This window comes from Hyla sarda, chromosome 7 (assembly GCF_029499605.1).
Source record: "Hyla sarda isolate aHylSar1 chromosome 7, aHylSar1.hap1, whole genome shotgun sequence".
Lineage (NCBI taxonomy): Eukaryota > Metazoa > Chordata > Amphibia > Anura > Hylidae > Hyla > Hyla sarda.
The window spans coordinates 65,770,080-65,782,422 of NC_079195.1; positions in this window are offsets into that span (position 1 = coordinate 65,770,080).

Here is a 12,343-nt window from a genome sequence, read left to right on the forward strand (position 1 = left end):
CCCTACTGATCAGATTTTCCTTTAGATAGGGGATAGATCTTCCTAAATGGGAGTACCTCTTAAGGTAAAAAGGCTGTCTCTTGGTAGGGTGGTAGGGCTAACCAGCTTAAAATGACAGACTTCTATAGGCTGGTGGATATACTCCAATCCATATGCCTCTTTATTAGACCTGAGGATGAGGAAAGGAATAATTCACTTTTTAGAATGTTTATTTGGGCCGGTAAGCCCCCTGTACAACAACCTCAACTGAATGGGGGGTCTCAATTTCCCAAATACATTCTTTGATTCCTTAATAGTGGAACAAAGTGATATCCATGTCGGAATGAAAAGGGCCTTTTTTGACTAAATACATTACCCCTAAAGGACCAGGCCTATTTTAATTTTATGTGTTATCGTTTTTTCCTCCTCGCCTTCTAAGAGCCATAACTCTTTGTTTTTCCATTCACTGAGTCATATAAAAGCTTGTTTTTTTTGCAAATAATTTTACTTTATAATGACACCTTTCATTTTATTTACCCTATGCAGTGCACTATACATTAAAACTGACATGTTCTTTCTTTTATTGTAGTACAAACGATTAAAATGATACTTATGTTTATATGCTTTTCTGTTATTGACAGGATTGGTCTTACCTGTAATTTTGCTTTCTTCGAGTCCGGAGGCAGCACAGATGGGTTATTTTGCCCCCCAAACTCCACCCTCGGATTGCTCACCTAGCATGATAAATCAAGAAATTTGCATACGTAATTGGTGAACCCAGAAGAACCCTCTCCCAGAGCTGAATCACTGTAAAAAAAAGCTTTTTGGGAGGGTATGTCTTTGCTGCCTTCGGACTCGAAGAAAGCAAAATTATAGGCAAGACCAATTTTGTCACAGATGGGATTTTACTAGCAAAATCAAAAGGGAGGGAACATTTTTATAATAGGTAAGGACAACAGAGTCATAAACTAAACTCCTTACAGGGTAATAGCATAGACTAGAATGCTATATTGCCAATTTTAGGAAAGAGAATTGCACTCTCTGCAAGGCACAAGGAAGCCAAACTGGAAAAAAAAGAAAGAAAAGAAAAATAATATAATTAAAACAAAATCCTCTCACAAGGAAAAATAGAGAAGGTGAGCAATACTCTCCTGCTGTGGAGTGAGGACAAAATTAAACATAGGTGTAAGCTCTAGTAGAGGGTTCTTATGGGATCACCAATTATGTATGCTAATTTCTTGATTCATCATGCTAGGTGAGCGGTCCTAGGGTGGGGACAAAATAACCCATCTGCAGTGCCTGAGGACAAAGAAGAATGTACTGTTTAAAAAGAAAAAAAAATGATATGTTTAAATTTGCCCTATTCTGACCCCCCCCCCCCCCCCCCCCCACATTCTCATTTTGCTGAATATGAAGCTGTATTCCATGATCTGTAGTTTTTATTGGTACCATATTTATTTGCATATATGTGACTTTTTGGTCACTTTTTATTCCATTTTATCTGGCATATGATGTGACCAAAAATCAGCAAATTTGTACTTTGATATTTTTTTACAATTACGCCGTTCACTGTACAGATCAATATTATATCTTAATAGTTCAGATGAGAGATGATGCCACATATGCAAATGTGAAAATTTTTGGGGAAAATGTGAAACGGGGGTGATTACATTTTTATTGAGGGAGGGGCTTATTCACATTTTAACAAACTTTTTTTTTTTTGTAAATCCCCACGGGGGACTATATAGCAGACTATTCAAGAAGATCTCTAAGGTGGCCCTGGAGAGCTCTGACTGCCATATTATCTCATTGGACCCCTGCAATCACTGTGTGGGTGGTCCAATGAGTTTCACAAAGCCTTGCTAATGCTTTAGATGCCTTGATTAGTATTAACCCCTTAAGGACAAGGCCCATTTTGGCCTTAAGGACCAGAGTGTTTTTTGCACATTTGACCACTGTCATTTTAAGCATTAATAACTCTGGGATGCTTTTACTTTTCATTCTGATTCCGAGATTGTTTTTCGTGACATATTCTACTTCATGACAGTGGTAAAATTCTGTCAATACTTGCATCATTTCTTGGTGAAAAATGCAAAAATTTGATGAAAAAATTAAAAATTTAGCATTTTTCTAACTTTGGAGCTCTCTGGTTGTAAGGGAAATAGACATTCCAAATAAATTATATTTTGATTCACAAATAAAATATGTCTACTTTATGTTTGCATCATAAAGTTGACATGTTTTTACTGTTGGAAGACATCAGAGGGCTTCAAAGTTCAGCAGCAATTTTCCAATTTTTCACAAAATTTTCAAAATCTGAATTTTTCATGAACCAGTTCAGGTTTGAAGTGGACTTGAAGGGCCTTCATATTAGAACTACCCCATAAATTACCCCATTATAAAAACTGCACCCCTCAAAGTATTCAAAATGACATTCAGTAAGTGTGTTAACCCTTTAGGTGTTTCACAGGAATAGCAGCAAAGTGAAGGAGAACATTCAAAATCTTCATTTTTTACACTCGCATGTTCTTGTAGACCCAGTTTTTGAATTTTTTCAAGGGGTAATAGGAGAAAAATCCTCTCAAAATTTGTAACCCAATTTCTCTAGAGTAAGGAAATACTTCATATGTGTATGTCAAGTGTTCGGCGGGCGCAGTAGAGGGCTCAGAAGGGAAGGAGCGACAATGGGATTTTGGAGAGTGAGTTTTTCTGAAATGGTTTTTGTGGGGCATGTCACATTTAGGAAGCCCCTATGGTGCCAGAACAGCAGAAAACCCCCACATGGCATACCATTTTGGAAACTACACCCCTCAAGGCATGTAACAAGGGGTCCAGTGAACACTGCACAGGTGTTTGATGACTTTTCATTAAAGTCAAATGTGTAAATGAAAAAAAATAACTTTTTCACTAAAGTGCAGCTTTTTTTCCCAAATTTACCATTTTTACAAAGGGTAATGGGAGAAAATGCCCCCCAAAATTTGTAACCCCATCTCTTCTGAGTATGGAAATACCCCATGTGTGGACGTAAAATGCACTGTGGGCGAACTACAATGCTCAGAAGAGAAGGAGTCACATTTGGCTTTTGGAAAGCAAATTTAGCTGAAATGATTTTTGAGGGGCATGTCGCATTTAGGAAGCCCCTATGGTGCCAGAACAGCAAAAAAAAAAAAAAACCTCATGGCATACTATTTTGGAAACTACACCCCTCAAGGAACGTAGTAAGGGGTAGAGGGAGCCTTAACACCTCACAGGTTTTGTTAAAGTTGGATGTGTAAATGAAAAAAAAAAATTTTCCGTTAAAATACTGTTTTTCCCCAAAATTTGGGAAATGGAAATGGAGTATGGAAAAACCCCATGTGTGGACGTCAAGTGCCCTGTTGGCGCACTACAATGCTCAGAAGAGGAGGAGCACCATTGAGCTTTAGGAAAGAGAATTTGGAATGGAAGTCAGGGGCCATGTGTGTTTACAAAGCCCCCCGTGGTGCCAGAAGAGTGAACCCCGCCACATGTGACCCCATTTTGGAAACTACACCCCTTACAGAATTTAATAAGGGGTGCAGTGGGTATTTACACCCCACTGGCGTTTGACAGATCTTTGGAACAGTGGGCTGTGCAAATGAAAAATAAAATTTTTCATTTTCACGGACCACTGTTCCAAAAATCTGTCAGACACCTGTCAGGCGTAAATGCTCACTGTACCCCTTATTACATTACATGAGGGGTGTAGTTTCCAAAATGGGGTCACATGTGGGGGGGTCCATTGTTTTGGCACTATGGGGGCTTTTTAAACACACGTGGCCTTCAATTCCGGACAAATTTTCTCTCCAAAATCCCAGTGGCGCTCCTTCTCTTCTGAGCATTGTAGTTCGCCCGCAGAGCACTTTACATCTGCACATGGGGTATGTTCTTACTCAGAAGAAATGGGGTTACAAATTTTGGGGGGCTTTTTTTCCTATTTTCCCTTGTGAAAAGGAAAAATTTTGGGTAACACCAGCATTTTAGTGACATTTTTTTTTTTTCATTTTCCCATCCAACTTTCAAACATCTGTGGGGTGTTAAGGCTCACTATACACCTTGTTACATTTCATGAGGGGTGTAGTTTCCAAAATGGGATCACATGTGGATATTTATTTTTTTGCGTTTATGTCAGAACCGCTATAAAATCAGCCACCCCTGTGCAAATCACCAATTTAGGCCTCAAATGTACATAGTGTGCTCTCACTCCTGAGCTTTGTTGTGCACTCGCAGAGCATTTTTTGCCCACATATGGGGTATTTCCGTACTCAGGAGAAATTGCGTTACAAATTTTGGGGGTCTTTTTTTCTTTTTACCGCTTGTGAAAATAAAAAGTATGGGGCACCACCAGCATGTTAGTGTAATTTGTTTTATTTTTTTACACTAACAGGCTGGTGCAGCCCCCCACTTTTCCTTTTCAAAAGGGGTAAAAGGAGAAAAAGACCCCCAAAATTTGTAGTCGAATTTCTCCCGAGTACGGAAATACCCCATATGTGGCCCTAAACTGTTTCCTTGAAATACGAGTGAGAGAGCGTCATGCGCATTTGAGGATTAATTTAGGAATTGCATAGGGTTGGACATAGGGGTATTCTATGCCAGTGATTCCCAAACAGGGTGACTCCAGCTGTTGCTAAACTCCCAGCATGCCTGGACAGTCAGTGGCTGTCCGGAAATGCTGGGAGTTGTTGTTTTGCAACAGCTGGAGGCCCCGTTTTGGAAACACTGCCATACAATACGTTTTTTTTTTTGGTTTTTTTTTGTTTTTTTGGGGGGGGGGCAGTGTAAGGGGTGCATATGTAGTGTTTTACCCTTTATTATGTGTTAGTGTATTGTGGTGTTTTTAGGGTACATTCGCACTGGCGGAAGTTTACAGTGAGTTTTCTGCTAGGAGTTTGTGTTGCGGTGAAAAATTTGCTGTCATGCCCCCTCCCATTGACTTGCTTTACGGCCGTCATGCACCCTCCCATAGACTTGCATTGAGGGGGCGTGGCCATGACATCACGAGCGGGGCATGGACGTGACATCACGAGCCTCCGGCGCTGCACCCTACGCTCTAAACGAACGCCGGGTGCATCAGGGAGATCACGGAGGTCCCAAGCGGCGAGACCCCCGCGATCAGACATTTTATTTCCTTTGGATAGAGGATAACATGTCTAGGGGTGGAATACCCCTTAAATAGCAAGATATTTTCTAAAAGAGCTTAATAAACAATCATAGAGAGTCCCATCCTGGAGCTTAATCGGTAATAATAGGTAATAACTATATAGTATAAAAACATTTTTTTTTTTTTTTTAAAAAGACTTCAGGTTAAAGAAAAAAAACTTTTTCCCTTAAAAATACACTTGCAAAAGTGTACACTGTGTGTAATGTATAATGAGCATACTTAGTATCACCACTTTCATAATGTCCTGTATAATAAAGTTCAAATATTAATTATGCCATATGGTGCCCAATGTGAAACAAAATCCATTAAGTCCAGTACTTTACGGACAACAAAAACTCCTTATATTTTCCACCCGCTAAAAATTAACTTTTATTACTCATATTAAATCTGTATTAATTCATATGAGCTGTGATTATACATGTGATTAATGAAAAATCCGGCAATAATGTCAGCATTGTGATTGCAGTGAGAATGTTTATGGCTCACTAGCTGTAACTATCCATATTGGCATGGGCTATATGTTCATTAAACAGGGCAGTAAAGTCAGCCATATGCATTAGAGAAGTGTTGGCCGCACCTGCTAATTACAACAGGACCAGCCAATCTCATGTGAATGGTAGCCTCCTGACTCTTCCCCAAGGACAGAAGGAACAGCATGTTGGCTATCAAATGCCCAAATCTTTTCTTTCTAGGGTGGTAAGCTGCTTTTTCCCTTTCCTTATTGAGAGCTCATGCTTGCTCGGCTGAGCTGAGCATACATATGTATGGGGGGGGTCAGGAGAAATAATGGTTGGCTGAATCGGTGGCTGACAGCTGGCCAGGCCAACTTAAGTACTAGTGTTTACAATCACTGATGTCTGATGATATATAGCAGCTGCAGTCTACATTTATCAATTGTTGTCTATTACTCCTGTCAGCTTGAGTCATCAGACCCACAGTTGGGCCACAATTTGCAATATAGACATAAAAATATAGTATAGTGAAAAAAATTCTAAGTGCTAGCCACCCAACATGTTTCACTGTAACCCAGTATACTCAGGGATTTAAATGTGAAAATTGATCTTATGTTAAAAAAATGTTTCTTCTACCATTCCCTTAAAGGGGTTATCCAGGAATAGAAAAGCACAGCTACTTTCTTTCATGAACAGCTCCATATCTGTCTCCAGGTTGTGGGGGGTTCTACAGCTCAGTTCCATTGAAGTTGTAAGACCACACTCAATCTGGAGACAGACGGGGAACTGTTTTTGAAAGAAAGTAGCTGTGTTTTTCTATTCCTGGATAACCCCTTGATAAAAAAATAAAAGCCAAAGTCAATCAAAGAGTCCTACAGTCATGACCATAAATGTTGGCACCCCTGAAATTTTTCTAGAAAATGAAGTATTTCTCACAGAAAAGGATTGCAGTAACACATGTTTTGCTATACACATGTTTATTCCCTTTGTGTGTATTGGAACTAAACCAAAAAAGGGATTTAAAAAGCAAATTGGACATAATGTAACAAACTCCAAAATTGGGCTGGACAAAATTATTGTCACCCTTTCAAAATTGTGTAAAACTAAGATTGTTATAAGTGATGCTCCTTTCAACTCACCTGGGGCAAGTAACAGGTGTGGGGAATATAAAAATCACTTCTGAAAGCAGATAAAAAAGGAGAGATGTTCTCTTAGTCTTTGAATTGTGTGTCTGTGTGTGCCACACTAAGCATGGACAACAGAAAGAGGAGAAGAGAACTGTCTGAGGACTTGAGAAACAAAATTGTGGAAAAATATTAACAATCTCAAGGTTACAAGTCCATCTCCAGAGATCTAGATTTGCCTTTGTCCACAGTGCGCAACATTTTCAAGAAGTTTGCAACCGATGGCACTGTAGTTAATCTCCCTGGGTGTGGACGGAAAAGAAAAATTGATGAAAGGTGTCAATGCAGGATTGTCTGGACTGTGCATAAGCAGCCCCAAACAAGTTCCAAAGATATTCAAGCTGTCCTGCAGACTCAGGGAGCATCAGTGTCAGCGCGAACTATCCGTCGACATTTAAATAAAATGAAACACTATGGCAGGAAACCCAGGAGGACCCCACTGCTGACACAGAGACATAAAAAAGTAAGACTACACTTTGCCAAAGTGAACTTGAGTAAGCCAAAATCCTTCTGGGTAAACATCTTGTGGACAGATGAGACCAAGATAGCAGGATAATGAGACTAACATATGTCGAAAAGCACCCAGAAATGGATGGCAACAAAGCGCTGGAGAGTTCTGAAGTGGCAGCAATGAGTCCAGATCTAAATCCCATTGAACACCTGAGGAGAGATCTTAAAATTGCTGTTGGGAAAAGGCGCCTTCCAATAAGAGACCTGGAGCAGTTTGCAAAGGAAGAGTGGTCCAACATTCCGGCTGAGAGGTGTAAGAAGCTTATTGATGGTTATAGGAAGCAACTGATTTCAGTCATTATTTCCAAAGGGTATGCAACTAAATATTAAGTTAAGGGTGCCAATAATTTTGTCCAGCCCTTTTTTTGGAGTTTGGTGTGACATTATGTCCAATTTGCTTATTTTCCTCCTTTTTTTGTTTAGTTACAATATACACAAAGGGAATAAACATGTGTATAGCAAAACATGTGTTACTGCAATCCTTTTCTGTAAGAAATACTTCATTTTCTAGAAAAATCTCAGGGGTGCCAACATTTACGGCCATGACTGTGTGTATGTTGAATAATATAACCCATTCATCAAAATTGACCAGTTGGTAAAGGAGCTCTCTGTGGATGACCCTTTTTTCTTTTCTAATATAAATGCCCCCAGGTGTATAATCTGTGACCTGATTTCAATTCATTACAGTCAGAACCTTTAATTTGGCACCTTTAAGTGGATGCCCAGGGGACAAACTTTTTTTTGGAAATGCACTCAGGTGCTGCCAAAATAGAAAATAACCCATACTCTCCTTTCCCGATCCCCTGCCTCTGTCATTCTGCTGGTGCCTGGCCTCTGGGGCCCTCAGTTTCTTTTTCCTTCAAATGATTTGCAGACCTTGCAGGAATTGCCTGCTCTGCTGATCACTGACTGCATTGGTGACCCCCCTCAGTCAGTGGCTGGCTGACCGGGCAGTTCCTTCAGGATTAACACGTCATCAGAAGCAAGAAAAAGGGGAGAGAGGCAGCAGTGGGGGATCAAGGAAGGTAAGTATGGTTTTTTTTCCTATTTTCCTATTTTGACAGCACCTGAGGGCATTCTAAAAAAATAATAATTCCCCAGACAACTCCTTTATGGGGTTAAATTAATGATTTTATCTGTACTTGATTGAAAGTAAGAATTTGGTGATGGATTCATATAATACAAATTATAGGACATGACATTAGTCTTAGACTGCTGTGCATTACTCATCTGTGTAGGTTATATATGTGGTGGCCCAGTATGGGATGGTGTTTCCCTGTACTTCCCTGCCCTGTCAGGCAGTGTCCCTCAGTGTCCCCAGGGCCCCCTGCAGTTGTTCCCCCCCCCCCCCCCGTGTAAATAGGTTATGTATTATATTGGGTATTGTACCTTTAATAAATGTACCATGTGATTGTTGCCCAGGAGGTACCAGTGACCAGCTGACCCCAAAGGTGACTTATGGTCTCCCCCATATAAGCCCTGGGTGGAGTTTCTCTCTCTTGCTTCCTGCTGAGATCCAGTAAAGTCGTGCCTAGTGTGTGTCCAGAGTAGTGGAGGCCTCAAGTCAAGTCCTGCAGCCTCAAGTCAAGTGCAAGTAAGTTGAAGTCACTGTCCTGTCAGCCAAGTCAAGTCTTCTGTCTACTCCGCATGGCCTGCACTAAATTCTCCTGTCTACTACAAGTCCCAGCAAACCTGCGAGGTCTCTGTGTCACTGGTCACCTCCTTGGGCCCTGGCTGTACTGCATTGACTGTAACAACTGTCTACCCTCAGTAAAGCTACCATTGTCCGTAATTTGGCGTCAGTGTCTTCATTGCCCCGTTCCTAGCCCAGGATCCAGCGGTATGCCTTTGGGTGGTTAAGGCTAAACCACACCCTGGCGTCACAAACACAAGGGGTTAATACCATCTGCCCCTAGGGTAACATTCTGCCCTGCATCTCACACCCTGCTGCCATAACACATATTAAAGATATTTTATATAATATCTTTATACACTGCTCAAAAAAATTAAGGGAACACTTAAACAACACAATGTAACTCCAAGTCAATCACACTTCTGTGCAATCGCACTGTCCACTCAGGAAGCAACACTGATTGACAATCAATTTCACATGCTGTTGTGCAAATGGAACAGACAACAGGTGGAAATTATGGGCAATGAGCAAGACACCCCCCAATAAAAGAGTGGTTCTGCAGGTGGTGACCACAGACCACTTCTCATTTCCTTTGCTTCCTGGCTGATTTTTGGTCACTTTTGAATGCTGGTGGTGCTTTCGCTCTAGTGGTAGCATGAGACGGAGTCTACAACCCACACAAGTGGCTCAGGTAGTACAGCTCATCCAGGATGGCACATCAATGCGAGCTGTGGCAAGAAGGTTTGCTTTGGATGTCAGCGTAGTGTCCATAGCATGGAAGCGCTACCAGGAGACAGGCCAGTACATCAGGAGACGTGGAGGAGGCCGTCGGAGGGCAACAACCCAGCAGCAGGACCGCTACCTGCGCCTTTGTACAAGGATGAGCAGGAGGAGCAGGAGGAGCACTGCCAGAGCCCTGCAAAATGACCTCCAGCAGGCCACAAATGTGCATGTGTCCACTCAAACGGTCAGAAAACAGACTCCATGAGGGTGGTATGAGGGCCCGACGTCCACAGGTGGGGGTTGTGCTTAGGGCCCAACACCGTGCAGGACGTTTGGCATTTGCCAGAGAACACCAAGATTGGCAAATTCACCACTGGCGCCCTGTGCTCTTCACAGATGAAAGCAGGTTCACAATTAGCACTTGTGACAGACATGACAGAGTCTGGAGAATGACTGAGAATGTTCTGCTGCCTGCAACATCCTCCAGCATGACCGGTTTGGTGGTGGGTCAGTAATGGTGTGGGGTGGCATTTCTTTGGGGGGCCGCACAGCCCTCCATGTGCTTGCCAGAGGTAGTCTGACTGCCATTAGGTACAGAGATGAGATCCTCAGGACCCTTGTGAGACCATGTGCTGGTGCGTTGGCCCTGGGTTCCTCCTAATGCAAGACAATGCTAGACCTCATGTTTCCGGAGTGTGTGTCAGCAGTTCCTGCAGGAGGAAGGCATTGATGCTATGGACTGGCCGCCCGTTCCCCAGACCTGAATCCAATTGAGCACATCTGGGACATCATGTCTCGCTCCATCCACCAACACCACGTTGCACCACAGACTGTCCAGGAGTTGGTGGATGCTTTAGTCCAGATCTGGGAGGACATCCCTCATCAGGAGCATGCCCAGGCATTGTAGGGAGGTTATACGGGCATGTAGAGGCCACACACTACTGAGCCTCAATTTGACTTGTTTTAAGGACATTACATAAAGTTGGATCAGCCTGTAGTGTGGTTTTCCACTTTGATTTTGAGTGTGACTCCATATCCAGACCTCCATGGGTTGATAAATTTGATTTCCATTGATAATTTTTGTGTGATTTTGTTGTCAGCACATTCAACTGTGTAAAGTATTTCATACGATTAGTTCATTCATTCAGATCTAGGATGTGTTATCTTAGTGTTCCCTTTATTTTTTTGAGCAGTGGATAATAATGTCAGTATTGAAGTATTATGTGGAATGCAGCAGGGTTATTGGATAGGCACAGCAGTCAGCCGCTGTCAGTACATATCCTGTAGGTAGGGGGATGCTTGTAAAGCTCTGCATAAATACTTGCAGTTTATAATACCGGCTTCAGCATATTTTGGCAAGATAAAAACACAAAAACAAATTAAACTGCTTAACCGGTCGCAGCCAATCCAATTATTGGGGGCGGTTTGGGCAGTTTTATTGGTGGCTTTTGATTGCTTTTCTGTTTACAGGAGATATTCATTGCAATATAAACCTCCGCAATATTCACTATGATAAGGATAATTAAATTGAGATGGCTTCCATAAACCCCAAACAAACACATGCACTGCCAATGGCTGATCTATTAAGTGACTTTAGTAGATGGTTTTATTTGTGGTGTGGAAATCAATATCCTGTTGTTTTTAAAACAGGAAATGCAATGGAAATCCTATAAGTTTCCCCTTCTCTGAGAGTCCCTTGTGTGCAGTCAGCTCTGATAGAATATGTGTGTGCTTGTGGATATAGAAATGAGATAGAATTGTTTCTAGTTTGTATCACAGCAGGCTCAGATAAACCTTCAGACAGTAAGATAAAGTGACAACTTATTATTGACATTGATCACAAAGTTTGGACGCCACGAGCTGATAATCAATTCTTGTAACAAGACAGCCATTACAATGAGTAGTGGTCACTCCTTATTGCCTTACATTCTAACCAGCAGCACAGAGATGGGGTATTTCTGCCCATCTGAACTGGCAGGACAGATGGAAGTTTTAAATATATGAATTAGAAGTAATTACCCCCCCCCAATAAAGGGAAGACCTACCCCTCAGTATGTGGATTTAATATTTTGTCCTCCAGCTGGTAGGACAGGCAAATACAGATCCTTTTTGACATTTCTGTATACAGGACTGTATGAGGGCTCCTTTTGGACCGCGGTCTGTAGTTTTTATTGGTACCATGGAGGGTTTTAGGAGACCTCTAGCTGCCATTTTAACCTATGAGACCCCCTTAATCACAATATAGTTGTATAATGAGTTTCCCGAACCAACCCGGCAGCTGTTTTTTTCCCTAAAGATCACTGCATCTAATGGGGTTAATGGCGGACATAAGGGTGATTACTGATATCTAAAATTTGCAGTTATAGCAGCCAGTGCTGTTACCTATATAGGGAGGGGTTCCCTTAGAGATAGATGCTCTGTTTTACTATGGAGGTTCAGACTGGCTTTTGAGTTTCCTCCAATTTCCATGATACCCAGGGTATTGATGAAAATCAGGCAACATCAGGCCACAGTAAGTTCCATCATACCATTCTGGTCATGGTTTACCAGCACCTGCAGATGAGCTGAGGGCATTACTAGAGACTTCCCCTAGTGCAGAACCTTGTATCTAAGGGCACACGGTCCTGCCCACATCTGAGATGATTCAACCTAAAAGCCTAGAGGTGACCAGTCCCTTTCAGAG